The 11,397-nt window shown below is 41.5% G+C and overlaps 1 protein-coding gene across 3 annotated transcripts in view; it reads right to left on the bottom strand.

Annotated features, from left to right (window-relative positions):
* Positions 1 to 1,066: 1,066 nt before the first annotated feature.
* Positions 1,067 to 11,397, bottom strand: part of TTLL5 (tubulin tyrosine ligase like 5) — a 157,605-nt gene continuing 147,274 nt past the window's right edge. For all 3 annotated transcript variants that reach the window (XM_063290128.1, XM_063290129.1, XM_063290130.1), the window contains one exon: positions 1,067 to 1,649. The gene's annotated coding sequence lies outside the window, so the exon portion shown is untranslated. The remainder of the gene's footprint in view (positions 1,650 to 11,397) is intronic.

Here is an 11,397-nt window from a genome sequence, read left to right as displayed (position 1 = left end):
CTCAAATCTCAATCTCTTGTCTAGATAATATTTTGGTTGACATTTCGGAAGCACCATTGGCTTCAGTTAAGGTACTTGGGAAAACAAACACTAAAGGCAATTACCTTTTCATCTCAAATGTTTACAGTATTTGTCTGTAAAACCCCTTTTCCACTTTCAGTCCAAAGGCTCCAAACTCATTCAGTCTCTTGGGTCTTGTGAGATGTCAGTGTAAGGCATATATGTTCAGTGTCACTGAAATAATCACAGAGTTTGAAATTCTGATTTTAAATTCTCTAATTAGTTTTTGTCCTAGGTGTGAGAGTAACTGGAGCACAGTGGAAATCATTATTTTATTGAGAATCCTTGAAGAAAGAAGCAAAATAGGGGAAAACAAAATGGTGTTCAGTGACACTCAAGACCTGTTACTCAAAGCAGACATTTGCTATTTAACCAGCATTAAGGTTGAACTACTTCTCCTCATCTTGACCACTGAAATGACACAATCCACATGTATGGATCGAAAACTATGACTTTCTCTGTGAACATCAAGATAAACAGAGCAATCACATGACAAGATGGAGCAATTGCAATATGCAAGTAAACCCCAGAAATGTATTCAGCCATCCTAGTGAAGTTATGCAAATGAAAACTCTACAGCAATTTGAGAAGTAGGCACACAGTTCAAAAACCAAAGAACACTTTCCTGCAAAAAAGAAAAAAAATTGAAAACAGTCCTGCCTACATGCATGATGTACCTCTACCCATTTTCCATCACTGCCTCATCCACTGTAGGTTTTGTCACTCTTCCACCCTCCCAAGCCTTGACTGTGGCCACCTGCCATACACATGAGCCCTGAGATAAGTGAAAAGCATTTAGAATGCTAAATGAAGCTACAGTGATAAATAATGAAGTACTTTTGCTCACATTAATGATCTCAAGTGACAATTTCTATGAGAGGGCTGAGTCTTGGAAACACAAGTCTTTAGAACATCAACTTATAAAATGTAAATAAATGTGAGAAAAACATAACACACACAAAAACCTAGAATAAATTGTCAACTAATTAGTAGAATAAATTATAAGTTAAACAAACAAAATGATTGGCTTTATTCAAAGACTGACAATTTTTATGGCTTCTTGCCAACACTGAAGATAGCATCAGCACAAGTGTCTATAATCAGTCAGCACTTTAAACCTCATGTGTCAACTGTAGCCATGTAGTATGAACTGTGTCCACCATCTAGTAGACAAACTTCATCATGCTCAGGGGAAGCCAAAATGTCTAACTGGAAAGAGAAATTTGGGCCCTGTATACATAATATAGACACAATTCAGAACTAATAACAATTTAAAGGCTATCTGGTAGAAGATCTGATATAGAACACACAGGAAACCCTGAGACTTGGCAGCAAAAGCTCAGTAGAGTAGAAACCTCATGTCAGAGCTTGAACACTATTTCCACAAGCAACTCAGCTGTTTTTCTTCTCCTAAAGGAAAATTCTGGAGTCTGAAACAAGTCTTGCTATCAGTCTGGGTGTAGCCAGGAACGTGGAATGATGAACAGTCATTCCTGCTTCATCTCCTCCTTGCATGCTGAAGCACTGAACTGGTTGTTTATTCATTATTTAGGATGAATCCTTCTTCAAAAAGTACGTATAAACAGGAGCTGAAAGAAACACAAAAGAAACACTGATAGCAGTTTTCAAAAAACATGCACTGACTCACAAGATGCAGGAGCTTCCCTAGATAGAACTGACAAAACTGAAGGGACAATCCCAGAAAGCTTTAATGGCTGGCATAGGAAATGCTACTGTAATACTTCCAATCCCTTTTTCTGAACTTCTCATCTATCAGAGATCAGAGTAGGCTCTGCAGTCATGACTGCCTCCTTACAACGACTTCAGGTACCTTATATGGAAAGAAGCACTAGCTGTTCACAGTATGAGGCCTGCTGTGCTCCAAGTTGGACACTAATATGCCCAGCAGGAAGTGGATGTTTGAACATATGAACAATACACTAAAACAAACTCTTCACTTAATGCTGCTATACATAATGCATGTTTGTTTGTTTGTTTGTTTTATATCCCACCTTTATTATTTTTATAAATAACTCAAGGTGGTGAACATACCTAATACTCCTTCCTCCTCCCATTTTCCCCCACAACAACCACCCTGTGAGGTGAGTTGGGCTGAGAGGGAGTGACTGGCCCAAGGTCACCCAGCTGGTTACTGCATCTGTAATATTATTTCTCAGTCTAATCAACATAGCATTCAACAGTTATATTATGATGAACAATCAATTATTCATAAACAGATAGATATATTGATATAGTATCCTATCTCCAGATTACAGTTCCTACATCTCCCATCTCCTTCAAGAATGAGAGCCTAGTAACAATAGAAGCAAATATGAGAACATAAGGTGATCTATACTGTTTTCATAAATTACATTTAAATCCTTTCCTAACATCTACAGTATATACTACTAAAACTCTCATTGTGTTTATCTGTTTGTACCCTCAAGTTAGCCCAAACGGTACATTATACCTCAACAATTTTTGAATCAAGGTACCTAAAATCTGCTAACTTAAAGAATACATAAAAAATCTGGGACCCATTACTCCTGTGGAACTGAAATTTCTACAAGGTTCACACCAGTTTTATTCGCAAAGTTGTGGCCGTTGCAGTGTCCCCACAGTCACGTGATTGTGATTTCCAACATTCCCTGACAGCTTCCCACAAGCAAAGTCAATGGGGAAACCGACAGGAAGTCAGAAGTTGCTCCTGCTCCCACTGCTTTTTTGCCCACCGTGGTCATTCTCTTTATCTGTTTAGGTAAGTAAATACTGACTTATTACTGAAGCTCTTTTGCCACCACAATTATTTTCCTTTTTATGATATACACTCTTCTTAGATGATCTCAGGACCATCCAGCATTGGGGTAAAAAAATATGGTCAGCCTAACATTTAATTTCATTCTGGTCACAGCAGACTGCACCACCTTTCTCTCAAAGGATGACCCAATGGGTCACAGGGTTGACTAGTATGTTCTAAATTCCTGGCATCACATTAAGCTGGAAGAAGTTTTATGGTTAATTGTATCTCACACAATGGTAAAAGTATTAGCAGCAATTTACCAGAAGAGACCTTGTCGTGGGCTTTCTGTGAGTTCTCCAGATTTGACAAAAGACAGAGTGCAAAACATCTCTTGAGATTTTATCTTTTCTTTTATAATGACAAACAACATCTACTTTCAGTTTCAGTCATATTCCCTAGCAAGGTTAGTTAAGATAGAAAAGCTCTCTCGCCTTCTCCTGCCCAGTTTTACTGATAACCAGCAGGGAAGGAATGAAGCCATGGCTTGAGATTTAAAATGCACTGCAAAGAGACTGTTTTTTCTTTGCTGAACATTATGCATCTTAAGCGTTCTTTAATGGCATCTACATGCATTCAATGATATTGATTTAATCTCTATAAATACTGTCCTATTTCTAAAGATTAAAGATACTGGCCAGCATTCAATCTGTCTCGGGCTGGCAGAATGTGGTCTTCCCTTTTTTTCTGGCTCCCCCTCAGCTGGGTAATTTATGTTCCATGCTGGGCCCCACTTTTGTTTAGTGCACTTTTCTGGATCATGCTCTGCTCCACTTCATGAGTCTTGCCTTGGCCTCTCCTCACACTTACAACTCTTCAGCAGTGTAACACTGCCCAACCCAGCTCAGGATCTTCAGCCAATATTGCTCTTTACTAAAGCCAATAATCAATCTTCAACAGCAAACACTGTCTAGGTCTATCTTAAGTTTGCCAGCCATGACATCTTCATCAAATTTCCTTCTTCCAAAAGTTTCTATTTTTTTAAGACTCTGCCAGCTCTCCCCTACAGAAAAATTTTCCTACAAGAAACTAAGCTACCTCCTACTCTCAGCTTGAATTTATCATCTAACCAGAGTAGAGTGTTTGGGTTTCTGTCTGCCTATGTGACAAAATTCTAAGCAGCCATGGATAACTGTAGGCTATCACAGACCTCTTTTCTTAAACCACCATAATTATACCAGGATCTAGAATTTGGAATTATGCTGTATTTGTGACATTTATTTGTGAACAATTCTGGCACAAGCATATAAGCTAATTTTTAAAATGCAAAGTTTTGGAAACTGGACCAATAACAAAATTCTGTGAATTTCTACTTCTGTGAACAGATTCTACTCAACCATGGAGTACTGTAATATAAGAATGGAATATAAATATGTATTTAAGTTAAAAGTAAGTTTTGGTTTCCTGTGGTGATTGGAGTCAACATAAATATTTGTACTTCAATCTTATCTAACTTCAGTGCCACTGTATAAATTGTACATATTGTAGGAGGAAAGCCATGCTAAGTCTATGGTAGCCAAAACTCAGAAAGACTCCAGTTCTGATATATAAATTGTATAGAAAATACAGCTACGAACATTGTTAATCGAGATTTTATTTCCCTCTTCTCGTTGATTCCTGCTATGTGACAATAATAGTTTATCTGAGCTAACAAGTGACACTTTGCCTCTTTGCTAGATTACTTAATTTACAGCATTTGAATGCCTAGGACACTCCCAGGACCCAGAGCCCTCTCACACACCACAACTTTTGCTTTCATATTCCTAAACATCTTCCTCTCTCCCCTTCTCTCTTTTTCATGCACATAGTTCAAGTATCTACATATAATCAAACACAGGTATGCCAAATTATTTCCAGATGTTCAGATCTTTACACCTGACCTATGGGTGACAGAGATGTAACTTCTTCTCTTTCTTCACTCCTTGTTGATATTTTGAACACAAGACTGAACATCATTATGAATGCAAAAACCTTGTGGGCATCTGAGTCACTGTCAGCTCGATTTCCTTTTCTTCAATATCCTCAATTGTATTCCTATCCAGGCATGCCGGGCTTAATCTGTAGAAGCCTTAAAGCTTGAACTTAGTCTAGCTAAGCCCATGTCTATTTTTGCTGGAGCTTTTTGGAAATGCAGGGAGGAGGAAGCAGCCTCCATGCAGTTCTCGTCAATGGAAAAGAGGCTGAGAGGAGCCAAGAGCATCATTCCAAGTCACTGCTGGAGATTTACCTCAGCCGTTCTCAGTAAAGCTTAACCAAAAGATATAGTTCCATTCACATCTGATTATGCATATATTTTAGACATTTCTACAAACCCTTGCATTTGTATTTTCAGTTGTTATTCACCAGTAACACAATTAGATTTATGTTCTCATCCTTCAGTCTCTGGGTTCTGCTTTTTGTATTTATTTTCTTTTAGATAGTATGGCTCAGAGTATCTTGGTGTGTGGGAGGTCTTACTGTGAAATTATTTTTTTTATTATTTTATTATGAACATTGATAGAAATATTAGCTGACCTGAATATTTCATATAAAGGGTATATAAAGATAAATAAGGGAAAAAGCAGGTAGACAGATAAACTCATATTCCTTCTTGGATATATTATTCACAATGAGAAATAAATGTACTGTGCAGCAGGGAGGCAGAAGATAATCTACCCAATCTCTTGAGACATAGTCATTGGGTATAACTGCCATTTTCCCCACTGGGCAAGAACATATCTGGCCATATCAGGTGGCATGCACCAGTATTGCAGTTGCATCTCATTACAGTTAATAAACTGAAATATGAAAAAAATATGACTGCATTTTCTTTACATCCCAGAGACCAGGCTCAGTACATAAAGGCAGAAGGGAAGTGTAGAATACATACCATTACTAATTCTTTCTAACATGTGAGCAAAAAATGTTTGGCTCCAGAAACAACAAACACTGGAGTAGATCTATTATGAAATTCTCAGAAGACGCAGAAGGTAGAAGTGCAATCTTTAAATTCAGCCCTTCAAAATAGTTACTATATTAAGAGTAACAATATACGACTGTTTCTTTAGTTCAATTTTTTTTGAAGTTGTAGCTGCACATTATATCTACCATGCAAAAAATAATAATAAATGACTATTGGAAATCCAGAATCTGAAGGCTATCCTAGACATGACAGAGCAGCTACTTGTATTTATTCATGTCTCTTTTGGGGGGAGGAGACTACTTCAAAGGTATTAGCAAAAAGAACACATTGGTGACAATCCAAAGATCTAGGATCACAGCAATTCCTTTGTTTCATATTGTCTGAAGACACCCAGTTAACTAAGTTCAATAAGAATTATGTTTAGTGAGGGGTTCTATAAGTCGTCGTCATCATCATCATCATCATGGCTGCCCACCTATCCAAGAAACTCTGGGTGGTGAACAAAATAAAAGTATAACATTCCATTAAACCCCAAAAGAAACCAAACTGGATGGGCATGGAGAACAACAGGCTTCAGCTGAACCCTGGCAAGACGGAGTGACTGCAGGTTGGGGGCTTCCAGGTATCTGGGAACTTACCATCTTTGGTTCTGGATGAGGTTGCACTACCCCAGACACATCTAGTGTGGAACCTGGGGGTTCTCCTGGACCCACGACTCCTGCTCGAAGAGCAGGTGGCAGTCGTGGCCAGGGGAGCCTTTGCACAACTTTGTGTTGTGCACCAGCTCTGCCCCTTCCTGGATCAGGAGTCCCTCTGAACAGTCACTCATGCTCTGGTCACCTCCCATATAGACTACTGTAATGCGCTGTACATGGGGCTACCCTTGAAGAGTATCCAGAAGCTAAAGCTGGTCCAGAATTGGCTGCCCAAGCAGTCTTGGGAACCCCAAGGAGGGCATATACAACACCATTGCTGTGTGAGCTGCATTGGGTACCAGTTTGCTTCCGGGTCCAATTCAAGGTGTTGGTTATCACCTTTAAAGCCCTACATGGCATGGGACCAGGATACCTGATGAACCGCCTCACCCCTGCTACATAGACCTGTCCCACCTGGTCAGGCAGAGAGGGCATGTTACGGACTCTGTCCATGAGGGATTGCCGATTGGCAGGGTCCAGGAGGAGGGTCTTCTCTGCTGTGGCACCCGCCCTTTGGAACAGCTTACCCCCAGAGGTAAGACAGGCCACCACTCTCCCGGCCTTTCAGAAGGGAGTGAAGACATGGTTGTGCCACCTCACTTGGGATGGGAGGGGGGATAGCCATTCATGGGGGTGGCTGGCAGTGTGACTGTGCCAAGGACAAGATCCTATCAAGATCTGATTGCCATCCTGAATTTTATACTTTATATTTTTGTATTTATTTTTGTATTTATTTTGTATTGTACTGTTTTTATTGTTATTTTATTGTCTGTAAGCCGCCCAGAGTCATTGCGTACGAGATGGGTGGCAGAGAAACTTGATAGATAGACAGATAGACAGATAGATAGATGCCCAATAAAATCTCAACTCCCAATTATCACAGACACCCATGCCAAAGCTCCAGTGACTAACATCCTAGCCCCAGTGCTTGGGGAAGAACCAAGTCTTTGTGGCCTTCTGAAAGACCAATACAACCATCCATATTTTGTGGGGTGGGGAGGCTGTTCCACAGTGCAGGGACCATGATAGCGAGGGCATGCTTCCTGGAACTCACCAGGTGACACTGCTTCACTGAAAGTATCTGGAACATTCCCATTCTGCCATATCTGGTGGGATGGGCAGAAATCACCAGGGATAGATAGTCCCACAAGTAACCTGGTCCCACAGCATGTAGGTCTTTAAAGGTGGCAATCAGCACCTTGAACTGCACCCAGGAGCCTACTGGGAGCCAGAGCAGCTCACATAGCAACACTGTAACATGGGCAAAACAATCTACATGGGGCTGCCCTTGAACAGCATCTGGAAGTTTCAGCTGGTCCAGAATACCTTGGTCCTTACTGAGAAGGGACTGAGTCACCTGAAACAGCATCATGGGCAGATGCAATATCTGCAGATGCAATAAGGGTGGAGAAATAAGTTTTGCCACCTTTATTGTCACAAGATAGTCCTTAACCCAGGCTCTTACCTGTGCTAATGACTTGTTCTTTGTTTTCCTCCAGTGATGCTCTAAGTGTCTTTTGCACTTCTTTAATTCCTAGAAATCCTCTGAATGCCCCCACCCCATGTCCACATAGATATGATCTGCAGGCAAGACCAGCATTGCCTGCTCATTCTAACCAGCCACAAAAGGTTCAGTCAAATTGTGTGACTGAGCTTCAAGAATCACCCCAAGTTCCCTCTGGAACTCCATTAGGTCCATCAGGCCCCTGCAGTAGGGGGCAGCCACAGAAAACTCCAAGGCTAAGTGGGAGTGATCTGTCTGTTACAAGGGACAGATGACAACATCCCCCAAAACCAGATCACACCACCACTGCCTTCAAATAAAAAACAACAACAAATCTAATGTGTGACCCGACTGTGCATTGCAACATCAATAACCTGCATCAGATCATGGTTGCCACTGTGGCCATAAACTCTTCAGCTGTCTCTGATTCTAGGGCCAAGCAAAGGCATATTGAAAACCCCCAGCACGATATGCCTGGGGAACACCACTTGATCATGGAGTCAAGCAACTCTGGCAGGGAAGCTGCTGCACAGCAGGGAGTTGTTACACAAGCAGCAATCCCATCCGATCCCTTCAGCCAACTTCACAAATGGGTTTCACATTCAGTTATCTGCAGAACAACACCCCTGGAAGCTTCCAGAGTCTCACAGATGACAGTGACCACACCCCCACCATGCCCCAGAGTCTCAACTGATGCTACACCTGAAACCCATCTAGGTACATTTCCAAGAGGGGAGCCCCCCTTTCCCCTTAACTAGATCTTGGTGATAAATGCCAGATCAGCCCTCTCCTCCATCATGGGCGAGATAGGCCTTGTTACAGACAGACCTGCAAAATCCAGGGGCACTGAAACTCTGGTGATCAGGCCTCCCATCATCCAACTCTCACCTGGTCAGTTGGAGGAAAAAACACTCACAAAACCTTTCCAAACCCACCAGATACACCCCTGCCCCCCATTTTTCACCTGAAAAAAGGAGAATGGCTCTGGCTCCCTCCCAACACCTTCCCACCAAACTAATTGACACCAAGCTCTCCAGATCAGTCAGTCCAGTCACAGTTCTCCATCAAATCCTCACAGACACAGATGATGAGATAAAACTAGGGCTGCTGCAAGGCACCAAAGCAACAGACATTGCAGACCCACATCCAATAGAGTCTCAGGTCCATGGCACAGTGCAAGAAAGGACAAAAAAGAAGCCAAAATGGCTGCTGCTGTCTTGTGGCCAGACACGCAGCAGCTGCAGGACACAGGAGTATCAACCTATTCCAGCTCCCATTACCACCTCAAACCTGGAAGCCCCCAAACCTCTGGCACACTAAGGTTGGGCGCTCCCAGATCACCATCACCACTGGAGCTTGCTGAAAACTAGCAGGCTTAAGCCGTCATCACCATCTAGCCATCGCTGGCATCACACCCAACACAGAGATGCAACCAGCTCCATCCTCTGGAAGACAACCAGCCTGCACCCTCCTGTGGCCAGAATCGGTGGGTTGCCAGCCAGCCAGCTTATCAGCAATACTGCACTGGCTGCTGCGCTGCTACTTGCTCTCCAAGGAGCTTCTCTCATTGCTTTGCCAACTCTAGTATCAATCCACAAACCTCTGTTCTGGCCACCTGACCACACTCCAGCTACCCTGCAGGTCATTCCAGGGGACCAGCTTTCTCCCAAGCCGCTGCTGTTGTCTCTTGCACACCCCAAACCAAGAAGGTCTCTGCAACCCTCCAACCATTCCAAACACTCCAGACTCTCAGAGCATTGCCAGATCCTCTACTGACCATTCGCTCAGAACACTGTCAACATCCTAATACCACCTAATATCTGGAGCTCCAGCAACAAGCAACTGGTCTTGATGCCATTTTTTTAAAAGTAGAATTCTCAATTACAAATAACTAAATAGATATAGCAAGATAGGGACATCTTAACTTTGGAAAGTTTCTATTCTGTTCAGTGACAATTAGTTTTGCGTAGACTAAAATTAATTTTGCACAGAGGTTCTGCTGAAACAAGGGTATTTAATGTGCCTGACTTTAATTATTTCAATTGCAAAACATGAAAGTGACTAAACAGAATCAGGAGCTTTCCTTATGTGAGGGTGGGTTTAATTCTTTCCTCCCACATTACTGTACTAAAGAAAGTCTGTCTCCCAACTGGCATTTGCCTATCAGGCAGGGAGTTTCCACTGATACCTTGCAACAGCACTATTTATATATATTTTTCTCTATACATTCCCCTGAATGTGTCCTTGTCTATGTACGAGTATATACTTGCCAACAGAGAGTAATGATTCACATATAAGATAAAGTAGGTTTTAGTTCATGAATGTTTATAACACAACAAATCTGTTAATTTATTAAACTTGGAATCATTAAGAAGGGAACTGAATGTACTACTGATTATATAGCAATGTCCTTATGTAACTCTATGATTGACTGATTGATGAGATTTAAAGACCAACAACCTTCAAAATTACTCTGGCAGCTTACACTAAAAATAAAAAAAAAGTAAAAAGAAAATCCCATGTGTCTGGACAAACACACTCCCTATAACAAAAATGGTTATGGTAGAAATACCATTCCAGAGGGTAGGTGCTATGACAGAGGCACACTTCCTGACTCCTGGTAGATGGCATTGTTTGATAGATGGCATTGCTATATAAGATTACATCTGACTACTATCTTCAAACCTCAGAAAAAGCATGATAAATCTGAAAAGGAATAGACAAGGGGGAAAGTGCAACTCCTTGTGTGGAAAAACTATGGTGATTGGGGTCTTTTAGCCTAGAAAGAAGATGGCATCACTATAAAGATAGAGAGTCAGTGTGGCATTGTGGTTAAGGCGTTGGACTAGAAGGGGCATCCAGTTCTAATCCTCTCAACTCACCAGGTGACTCTGAGCCAATCACTCTCTCTCAGCCTAACTACTTTACAGGATAAAGAGAGAGATAAAGAGAGCCAGTCTGGTCTAGTGGTTAAGGCAACAGGCTAGAAACCAGGAGGCTGTTGAGTTCTAGTCCTGCCTTAGGCATGAAAGCCGGCTGGGTGACCTTGGGCCAGTCCCTCTATCTCAGCCCAACACACCTCACAGGGTTCTTGTTGTGGGGATAATAGGAGGTATTTATAAAAATAAGAAAGGCAGGATAGAAAATAAATAATAAATAAACAAAAATAAATAATAGTTCTGGGGGAAAAAAATAGGAGGGGGTGTTATGCCATCTTAAGCTCCTGAATGAAAGGCAAGATATAAATCATATATATATACACACACACACACACACACACACACACATAAAATCATTCAAAGTAAGAATAGAGTAACATCTCTGTTTGACTCCTTTGGAGGTTGGAAAAGGCACAGACAATTCTCCTTACATGTAATACATGTGATCTGCAATAGTGATGTTCGCATTCAAGACCATTATTAATCAGAGAAAGGGATGC

Source organism: Candoia aspera, chromosome 1, assembly GCF_035149785.1.
Source record: "Candoia aspera isolate rCanAsp1 chromosome 1, rCanAsp1.hap2, whole genome shotgun sequence".
Classification (NCBI taxonomy): Eukaryota; Metazoa; Chordata; class Lepidosauria; order Squamata; family Boidae; genus Candoia; species Candoia aspera.
This window is presented reverse-complemented; position numbering and strand designations above follow the sequence as displayed.